Source organism: Macrobrachium nipponense, chromosome 32 (assembly GCF_015104395.2).
Source record: "Macrobrachium nipponense isolate FS-2020 chromosome 32, ASM1510439v2, whole genome shotgun sequence".
Classification (NCBI taxonomy): domain Eukaryota; kingdom Metazoa; phylum Arthropoda; class Malacostraca; order Decapoda; family Palaemonidae; genus Macrobrachium; species Macrobrachium nipponense.
Window position 1 is genome coordinate 47,387,329 of NC_061094.1, and position 10,996 is coordinate 47,398,324.

General features: G+C 35.1%; 1 long non-coding RNA gene across 1 annotated transcript; it reads left to right on the top strand.

The window, feature by feature from the left end:
* The first annotated feature begins 6,057 nt into the window (after positions 1-6,057).
* Positions 6,058-10,637, top strand: LOC135207149 (uncharacterized). Its single transcript, XR_010312896.1, has 3 exons — positions 6,058-6,315; positions 9,901-10,097; positions 10,407-10,637. It is a non-coding gene; the product is annotated as an uncharacterized LOC135207149 (long non-coding RNA).
* Positions 10,638-10,996: the final 359 nt, after the last annotated feature.

Here is a 10,996-nt window from a genome sequence, read left to right on the forward strand (position 1 = left end):
CGTTTTATTTACAGTAAGGCCTACAAAATCTTCCTATTTAATTTACAGTAAGGCCTACAAAACCTTTCTATTTAATTTACAGTAAGGCCTACAAAACCTTTCTATTTAATTTACAGTAAGGCCTACAAAATCTTCCTATTTAATTTACAGTAAGGCCTACAAAACCCTCCTATTTAATTTACAGTAAGGCTTACAAAACCTTTTTATTTCATTTACAGTAAGGCCTACAGAACTTTTCTATTTAAATTACAGCAATTAACGAAAGGTCAGCGCGATGTTATCAAAACAAGTCATAATTCGAATCAACCGACATAAACAGTCGAGTGAATTTTCTCATTTCCCGCAGGGAAGGATCTCGCACAACTCACACAGGAGGACGACACACAGCAAACACCATAAAAAAATAATATATTCCCAGCAGGGTCTCGTGAAGGTAAAGTATGTCCTTCCAGTCGTTGCTTGGTGTGCATACCACCCACCAGCTTGGCGACGTAAAGCGAGAATGGCTTCGGCTTTATGAAGTTTCAAAACAAAGAAAAATGTGCCATGTACCCATCACCTTACCTAGAATGATGTATGAAAGCTTTTCTGAAAGGAATATGTCTGAAAACGTAGCTGAGTTGATGCATTTTGGTGTTATGGCAACTATTTTGCTTCACGTAATAACTGCCCTAATAGTGACTTGTGATGACTGATGATATATCTTAAATTTTCCCATAATTCTATTTTTATTTAAAGATCTTACGTCATTGCTTTACAAACCCAAAGAAATATCTTATACCAAAAAGCAGAACATCCTCGGCTAGGTAATTCCCCTCCCCAGCAGGGTAGAACAATCTGTAGGTAAATCTGCCTTTATGTTCTGCTGTCTTGTAAAAGGAAGACCCACATGCAAAAATGCAGTTTGCCTGGGAATGAAAGAGAGAAAATCATGCACTATTGTTTACCATCTCTCTCTCTCTCTCTCTCTCTCTCTCAAAATAAATGTTGGATTCTTACACCAACATCAGAAATGTTGACGATATGAGTCTTTACAAAGCATTAAAAATAAAGACGCTAAGCACGCAAAATTAAATAATTAATACAACTGGAAATTTCAGTCTTTTTTGTTATATTCCCCAAACAAGTTTCTATTTTCTTAACGAAGGGAAATGTAGGGTAATTGTTTCTTTAACCATTAATAATGAGAGACTACTAGTCAAATAAATTAAGAAATAGTGAAGAAGGGTACATATATTGGATAGAACGTGAGATGGACGACGAGTCTGTTCTGAGTTACAAGAACATAATCATTATCATCACGCGAGGTTATTTCGTTTTACACCAACTCGAAATATTTTCTATTCTTATTTCTGGAAGTGGATATTTTTAAGAATTTACGAATTTTAACAGCTTCAAATCGACTTCATATGTATTTAGGTAACATCAACGAAAATAAATGTAATTATTTAAGTAAATAGATAAATGAATGTATAAGTACACATAAAAATAAGTAATATCAGGACAGGGTGACAATGAGATAGCCGACTTCCTATGTATTTAGGAATCATCAGCCAAAGTGAATATAATTATTTAAGTAAATAGATAAATGGATGTATAAATACACATACAAATAAGTAATATCAGGACAGGGTGACAAGGAAATAGCCTGTCATCAGATGATATTTATTTGCCGACGCGTGTCGTAACACGTAGTCACATCATCATCAAAGGTGAAAGAGAAAACACATCAATTAAAAATACACGGAATAAACTAATGACTTCAAGTCTCAACCTACTATGTAAATATACATTAGAATGAGATAATTCAACAAAAGCAGCTGCTAGACAAAAAGTTGAAGGCTGAATGACTCGAAAGGGAAAGAAAACCGTCTCATCTGTAAATAAGTAAATAGTTAAATGAATAAATGCATTAGTAAGTTCGCGTAAGATTAGACGTCTCAGAATTCGTGAAAGGATGTCTAATACATCTGTTGATCTCATCTTTCATATTCATGAGCTTATTTCACAATGCCAAAAGGCAAAAGAATATTTCGGGAAACTTTTCTTAGCATGAGCGCTTTCAATTTTGGAAATGAAAATCTCCACTTAATCTGGTTCACTCGGAGTTAAAAGGTATGAAAAATTGTGAATAACTTTCTTTATCACTTTAATTGAATTTAAACCTTTTTAGTCATTTATATCAACATAATTCCCCTTAGAAAAGACTGCCCTAATCTTTGAGCGTTTTCATAGGATTTTTTTTTACAGAAAGTAGAAAACGAGACTTAATTACACAGCACGAGACCATAACTGAATAAACTAGGAATGATTAAATAAAATATATTAGTATGAATTTCTACACAAGCCACAAATCACAGCAAAATAGTAAGCCGTCAACACGCCAGACAAAATGAAAAATATTGTTTTCATACACAATAATAATAAGCCGGTTCTGTGATTGCCATGTTCGTTAAATAGATTTGACAGGCCATGACAGATGACTGAATATCAGATTTCGAAATAGCATTTGTCACTAGATATGGATGCGTTAACATAACACACACACACACACACACACACACACATATATATATATATATATATATATATTATATAGATATATATATATATATATATATATATATATATATATATATATATATATATATATATGATCTGATTCACAGACTGAAAGTCTGTGAATCAGATCATATCAAGACAACCTAATTACAACGAACCCAAGGTTGGAAACAAAAAAACAAATTTTAAACCTCCCTAAAATTCTTGCAGTAAAACTCATAATGTGAACAAAGGCAACCACTGGGCCCCAATGAAAGCTCTTTGGTCCTTAAATGGGTTCGTTTAAAGAAAACTCTTGCTCAACTACAGTCTTCCGTAATGAGGTCACGGGTTCGTGTGTCCATCTTCGCGGCCAAAGTTCCAGCTTATGGAAATTAGCAGGTGTCAATGGAGCCTCCAGAAGGAGTGAGTATACATTATTATGAAAATGTAACGCTGAAGTGTAAAGGTGCAAAATTAATATGGGGGTAGAAATTCGACAGAATACTTTGTTTGGCACATACTAAATTTTGCAATATGCAAAGTAGCTACATCGTCTCTCTTTCTCTCCTCTCTCTCTCTCTCTCTCTCTCTCTCTCTCTCTCTCTCTCTCTCTTTGTATGTATGTATATGTATTTATGTGGTATATATATATACTATATATATATATATATATAATATATATATATATATATATTATATGTGTATATATATATATAATATGTATACATACATACATACATATATATATATAGATATATATATATATATATATATATATATATATATATATATATATATAGTATATATATATATATATATTATATATATATATAGATATATATATGTATGTATGTATGGTATACATATATATATTATATATACACATATATATATATATATATATATATATATATATATATATATATATATATACACACATAAACTGACATATATACATACATACAAAGAGAGAGAGAGAGAGAGAGAGAGAGAGAGAGAGAGAGAGAGAGACGATGTAGCTACTTTGCATATTGCAAAATTTAGTATGTGCCAAACAAAGAGTAATTCTGTCGAATTTCTACCCCCATATTAATTTTGCACCTTTACACTCAGCGTTACATTTTCATAATAATGTATACTCACTCCTTCTGGAGGCTCCATTGACACCTGCTAATTTTCCATAAGAGGGAAACTTTGGCCGCGAAAGATGGACACACGAACCCGTGACCTCATTACGGAAGACTATAGTTGAGCAAGAGTTTTCTTTAAAGCGAACCCATTTAAGACCAAAGAGCTTTCATTGTTCACATTATGAGTTTTATTGCAAGAAAATTCTAAATTGCTTATTTTTAGGGAGGTTTAAAATTTGTATTGGTTTCCAACCTTGGTTCGTTGTAATTAGGTTGTTCTTGATATGATCTACTTCACAGACTTTCAGTGACTGTATATTTCGATGCAAAAATCATTTTTAAAGCAAGTCTTCATTTATATATACCTCGGGTTTCCAGCTAGGAACATATTGGCGTATTTAAATCACAAGGTCTGCCCTTTTAAGCCATGATACCTCTACTTCCATCTTCGGTCTTACTAAGCAGAGGAACAACTCGCTTCTCCCTCGCCGAGGCAATTCCTTTACATCATCCATTTCCCTTCCCGTCTTGTTTCTTTTCTGAGCAAATTTTGTTGCTATTGCTGTCTGCTACCGCTCGCGTTCCTATTTCCAAGTTCATTATTCACTTTCTCTTGCTTTACCTTCCTCACTCTTTCTCCCCGCTAACCGTAAAAAAAAAGAGAAAACAAAGAGGAAAAAAAGAAATTCACCCTACTTTTGTATCATGCTATCTGGAAACTAGCGTTTCCAGGCTCCTCTGTCTTGGCAATTGAAAGTTTCAATTCGCTCTGCATTGCCACTTGTTAGCTCCCTCTCTCTCTCACTCTATCTACTCCCGATTTTTTGTGACCCTTCCAGGCAGTTGTATGAATCACTTGTACTTCTTTATTTTTTGCATGTGATTTCTCTCGTCTGGTCAGGAATTTTTGACTGGAATTTCACAAGTATTTTATTGACCCTAATTGGAAACGCTTTCTGAATACTGCATTTCCTTACTATTTTATTTCGTCATTTACATAATAAAAACTACCATTCCCATTCCGAGATGAGCTTCCTGTTTATGGTAATATAAAGGATGATGTGTTGTTATCCTTGTTGAAATAATAATTAAAATCTGAATGTCCAACTGACTCTGCGTTAGGAATCATTTGCAAATGAAAGGGTTCATGTAAGTTCCCCTGCAGTGACCAGGTTTCGATCCTGAACAATTTTTGGATCGAAACTAGGGTAGAAGTGATTTCGTCTACCCAGTTATTAAGAGAGATAGCCGAGTCTCTCTCTCTCTCTCTCTTCTCTCTCTTTATCTCTCTCTTCTCTCTCTCTCTCTCTCTCTGGGGTTAGAGTCTCGAGCAATGTACTAAGGAGAGAAGAACGAAGAATAGTAATGGATATTATGGTAATATTTAGTCAAATATTACACAGCAAAAAACATTGTTAATTAATGCTGTGAAATCGTCTTTGCATCATGACTGATAATTCCATAGGTCTCAATTACTCCTGTTAAAACGCAAAAGGACAAGATAAGATTCAATAGATTAATTCTTAGTGGTCTGTTTTATTTTAATTTTCTTTAGGTGATTTTAAGGATAATATTGATGAGATCAGGTATCACAATTAATAATCTCACTGCTTTAATTTCTCGCTTAGATAATTGTTACCAAAATTTATTTAAACAACTCTGCTACAGGTTTAGTTCTCAACAATTTACATCAAGATATTTTGTAATTGTAAGATGCATTTTCATTTTGTGAAATAGCGATTGAGCTGTGACTAATGACTTGGAATACAGGAAAGCATTCCTTGTCCCATTTCAGTAATATAAGTCTACCTGCCAGTGAAAACGAAAATACGGATTGTAAAGGAACTGTCTCAAATTAGAAAAGTGTCCTCTAAAATGAAGGTCATATGGCTGAAAAGAGAGAGAGAGAGAGAGAGAGAGAGAGAGAGAGAGGAGAGAGAGAGAGAGAGATGAGAGACGATGTAGATCTTTATTTTTTGTTTGAGCGAATATTAGGTCAAGCCACTTTCGATGAATTGAGCTCATGTCAATATTCTTGATATTTTTCTTCAAGGAATGCGTTTTTTCATGTTCAAAATATTAAATACTTTATTCAAATGTAGTCATTTAGGGGAAAATCGGTCTTTGGGAGAATGAATACATAATAATTCGACGTTTTTCATCCCCAATATAATCATATCTTTTAAATCAGATATCCAACAAAAGTAGTTTTTTACACAAATTACCATAAAAAACGGGAAGCAATGTAGATGGTGTTTTCTTTTCAAGGACACTAAACCTACATAAGAAATCGAGAAGAAATTTCTTGTATTTTTAGTCCTTGATTTCGAAGGAAGTTGAAATCAGGGTATGACTAGCTCAATATAATTATTTGTTACCGAGTTACTGTAGTGATTTTAGGGTTCATCAAAATTATGTTGAAAATCTGGAGTTTTGTTCCGGGTGCTAGAAACTGCTAAACTTAAGTGCTTGAAATTATGAAGTTTATCTGGAATGCAGATTTCTAACGTTCATGCGTTGAATACTTGAGCACTGTGAACCAACAGCACATCCTTGTATTACTACCCGAATTTCACTTAGTTTATCGAACATTTCAAAATGAGTATAATCGGTAGCTTCATTGAACTTTGTGAATTACATTGTACGTATCGTTCATACAGACTTGGCTATTATATTCTTACTTTTCACATTAGCTATCAGATATTTGCATATATGTTAGTCAAGGCATGTGTCATCTGTAAATTACAAAGATGAGGACAATGGAAGCTAGAATGTATCTTAGATATTTGCAAGAAATTTTATGGTAATCTTAAAATGAAAAGCTTGCAAATCTTGAGTTATTCGGAATTTCCAGTTAATAATTTTAAAAAGCTTATCAGTTCGGCTAATCTGCCTGTTATTTACCGATCAGTATAGTTACCCTCACTTATTACAAGTTTGTATCATTCATTAGGCTGTCCTTTATGCAATTTGCCTTATCTTAGCAGGAAGACTTTTGGCATTGTCATCTTGGTATTTCTACAGAAGCAATCCGCGGTGGCCTAGAGTCCTAGACTATGGCAATTGGCGTTTTATGTTATTTTACTTACTGAACAAGAATTTAAAGTAATATTTATTCGGACGACTGTAATTAACCTCCAGGGGCCAGTACTAAACACGGAGAAATACATTGGACACCCCAATCTCTAGTGGATGTCGTATCCGCCGTTACGTTCCTTGCAGTTCGTAGGGAACTATTCTTTAGAATTACCCTGCAAGAAACGTAACCGCGGATAAGACATCCACAAGGGATCGGGGTGTCCAATGCATTTTGCCGTGTTTAGTACTGGCCCCTGGGGATTAATTATAGTCGTCCGAATAAATATTACTTAAAATTCTTGTTTAGTAGGTAAAACTGCATAGAAAAACCGCAACTGCCATAGTCTGGGCCGCCGCGGATAGGTACCATAGATCTACCGTAATGTTTAGGAGAAACTTCCTAAACGAAGGAGTAGGTGTAATTGTAGTTACAAATGTACAACTTGAAGGTTCACACATTCCGGCATGGAAGTTAATCATTTGTGTTTGGACCCCCATACTGTCTCGACTAATTCTACAGAAGCAGTCCGCACGGACTGCAAGGAACGTAACCGCGGATACGACATCCACTAGGGATTGGGGCATCCAATGTATTTCGCCATGTTTAGTACTGGCCCCTGGGGGGTTAATTACAGGCGCCCGAATAAATATTACTTAAAATCTTGTTCAGTAGATAAAACTGCATTGAAAAACCGCAACTGCCATAGTCTAGGCCGCCGCGGATAAGTACCCCAGATCTACCCTGTCTCGAGATTTCCTCGAGAACTGGAGTTGATTGGAAGTGCTTTTGTTCGGAGGTGACTGAATTCATTTGCTAATCATGAACCCATAGTGGATCGCATGCAGCTGCTAAAAGAGAAACGTGCTGTGTGTGAATCCGAGCAAAGACGACCTCATGACATTTTGGAGGTGGGTGGTTTTAGATGGGATCTGCCTGTTAGTGCCTATTGCAGAACAGTTGGCTGGTAAACATGATGACTTTAGTGCCAATAACTGAAATAGAGAATGAACATGGGAGTGTTATTGGGTGACAAATGAGGTACCCAAGTTCATGGAGTCAAAAGTTCTACATCATTCAGTGAATCTGCACATTTAAAACAAAAAGATGTTGAAGATTTTGGAGAGAGGTCAGACTGGATTAAGTGGCATGGTAACAGATCTGAATTTCCAACAAAACATTGTATCCAGGTGTGTCACCAAATTTCCAAATAAAGCTGCTGCACTATTGTTTGAATAACCAGCTGGCCCTCTCGATATCCAACGGCCTTTAACTTCGAGACTAGAAGTCGGGAGATAATTCAACTTGTGATTCTGAATAAGGTATAGTTAATTACAAATTCTGTGACACCAAGCACTAGGTTAGGTGGGGGCGTCCAGGGTACACAGTGCCCTGGCCAAGTAAGGACTCAACGTCCTAGATTAGGTTTATAGAATTAATTTACAATTCTTAAGGTGGCTTGGGTTAGGTTTAGAATACATTGGCATATTTCTATCGTTATCCTTGCCCAAGGATCTTTAACCCATTGTGGACCCCATAATTGCAGGATAAGAGGTGGTGATTCCTCTATACCTTTTGTTATGGTATAAAGTAAATTTTTCAATGGTGAAATAATGAAACTAAAGTGGTCCTTGATAAATTTTCTCCAGTAAATTGTAGGGGTCGTGTTTTTCAGTTTTAAAGCAGACTGCTTAAATAAAACAAAATAGCTGCATACAGCAAGTAGGAAGGCTATTTTATGATTAATTTTAATTTTCAATTTAAATAGCTTAGTATATTGTTACTTGGCATTGAATTACTGAACAAAGTAGGGTGTACTTAATGTTAGGGATAAAAGCCATAATGATGGGTGAAGTCCGAAACAGGTTTTGTTTGGCTGGTTACTGTGCCATGTCCATGAGCACTTCCATACGACTGAAATCAAACCAGTTTCATTGGATTCGTGGATAGGAGGAATTAAGTGGATATCAGCCATAGTATTTAAAAATAGCCTAATTATAATGGTGCCATAAATTTAGAAAGGATGCACCACAGTTTAATACCTGACAGGAAGTTCCACTTATGCGTTGGTGAGCGAGTCGCTTCATAAGGAAGTTTGATTAATATTAAATGGTTCTATATATCGCTTGGAGCGTTTAGTTAATACCCCTGTACAAGATTCTTAGCATTAAGGCAGTTAGGAATTTTTATACTAACAACAGATAAAAAAAGTAAAACTTTGTTGTTTAGTCGTAGACTGCTGCATAATGGTTTAATTTAATACAAACTTTTCTGTTTAATGTCTCAACAGAGGGAGTTTTACATAAATTCATTTGGTACAGTTAAGATTATGGAATGGTGGAATAGTTTCAGTAAGGTCAGAATGAAAGCCTTCTATTCTGTAGCCACTGTTAACTGCTATTTTGCATCTACGAGTGACTATGGAATTAACCATTGAGGCATGATTCCTCCTGTATGAAGAAATGTTGGTAGATCTAATCATTTAAGTAACTCCGCGTGGAGTATTTCTTTGGAAATTAGTTTATAGTATTTAGGTTGCTTATTAAGAATGCCGTTATTTTGGGAGAGTCGACTGTAATTAACCCAAGGGGCTAGTACTAAACACGGCGAAATACATTTGACGCCCCAATCCTTAGTGACTTTCGTATTTACGGGACATTTCCTAGCAGTCCGTGCAGAGTTATTGCCTAGAATTACCGAAGAGCTGGAAGGTTGTTTATAATTTTGTATGTTGGGAATGCCCTCGAGCATGAGGCATGACTATTCTCTCTAGGAAAAGGACTGAAACGAGACCTCAAGTAGAATTATAACTTAGGCCAGTAAACTATATGCAGATAGAGAACTCAATGCACCATATTCTAAACATTGTGAATTTGTATGACTCAGATATTCAGAATGAAATAAATAAATCAGTAAAAGGTAGTGAGAGACTAGCAGAGGTAAACTTTCTGCAAATGAAATATTTAAGAGACCTTAGTCAAGAATACCTTATTTGCTTTGTAATCTACGAAAATAGGGTTTTGAGAATGTAACTTGGTTTGCAATGCAATGATATGAATGGTGGCAAACTGACAATTCTTATGTATATAGTACTGAAAAAAACACCTTATGGAAAAGCATGTAACTAAATTAAAATTACTTCCTTTCTAGATTTGTTTACTTAGAATGGTAAAATATCCGGGACAACTTCAGTGAAACTTGGAAGACGATCTGATGAACTATTGGCAGTTAATATCTTGTGGACAAAACTCCTAATAGCCAACGAAACTTGATCATGTCGAGGACGCCCACTAGCCTCGCACTAGCGAATTCCGTTAGAAAATTTGTATTGAATGATCTTCACAGAGGTAAGTGATCTGAGGAAACGTTGCGTGTCCTTGCTAAGGTGAGCTTTAACTTATTAAAAATTCAGACTTCAACAATAATTTGAATAACAATCTAATGGTTATGGTTGCTGAGCTTTAAGTTTCGTTGGATAGTGAGCTTTTAAACCTTTATAGTGGCCGAATTAAAATTTCATGCAAAAAATTCATATCCTTGAAAACATCCCTAACTCTTTACAGTAACTGCAGAAGTATGAATATTTATATTTTATTAAACTAAATCTTGCGTTGTGGCAAGTTCGTCATTGGAACTTAACTGTTATATTTTTTCAGGGTCGAAATAAGTTCTTGAAGGACACGAAATCAAGGAGTATTGCAGTGACTTCTCTTCATGAACTGCAACTCTTCATGGACTGCAACTCTTCATGGACTGCAAGTCTTGTACAATATCAACACTAATATCTAACAGCCTTAGTATTCGTTACTGTTACTTTCTATAACGCTTGCCAAAAGTTTTTATAAGGTTGTTATACGACTATGGTTCTAGAAAAGGTTGGAAACCTCTTTTGAGTTTTCATTTTTGATATCTGAAAAATAAATTGCTAACATCAACTAACGAGCTGTGGTGCCAGTCATTACTGCTCGCAAGATTTCAGAGGAGTTTCTTTTCACTAGTATATCACTGAAACTAATCTCTAGTAAAAATGTTTTGATTCTACATAGTTCTTAATATAACGTTTAGGTTGCTTAGGAAGATTGTACAGGGACCTTTGATCGCCGTTTTGAAGATTTCCTTTCCCACATTTTGGTATATTGTATTTCTTAAGTCTCCTTCATATCAAAGGATAAAACTTTAAATCTCGTCCTTTTTAATAATCGGAATGTCGTGCTGTTTTGACGGTGAATTATTTAACTCGGTTTAT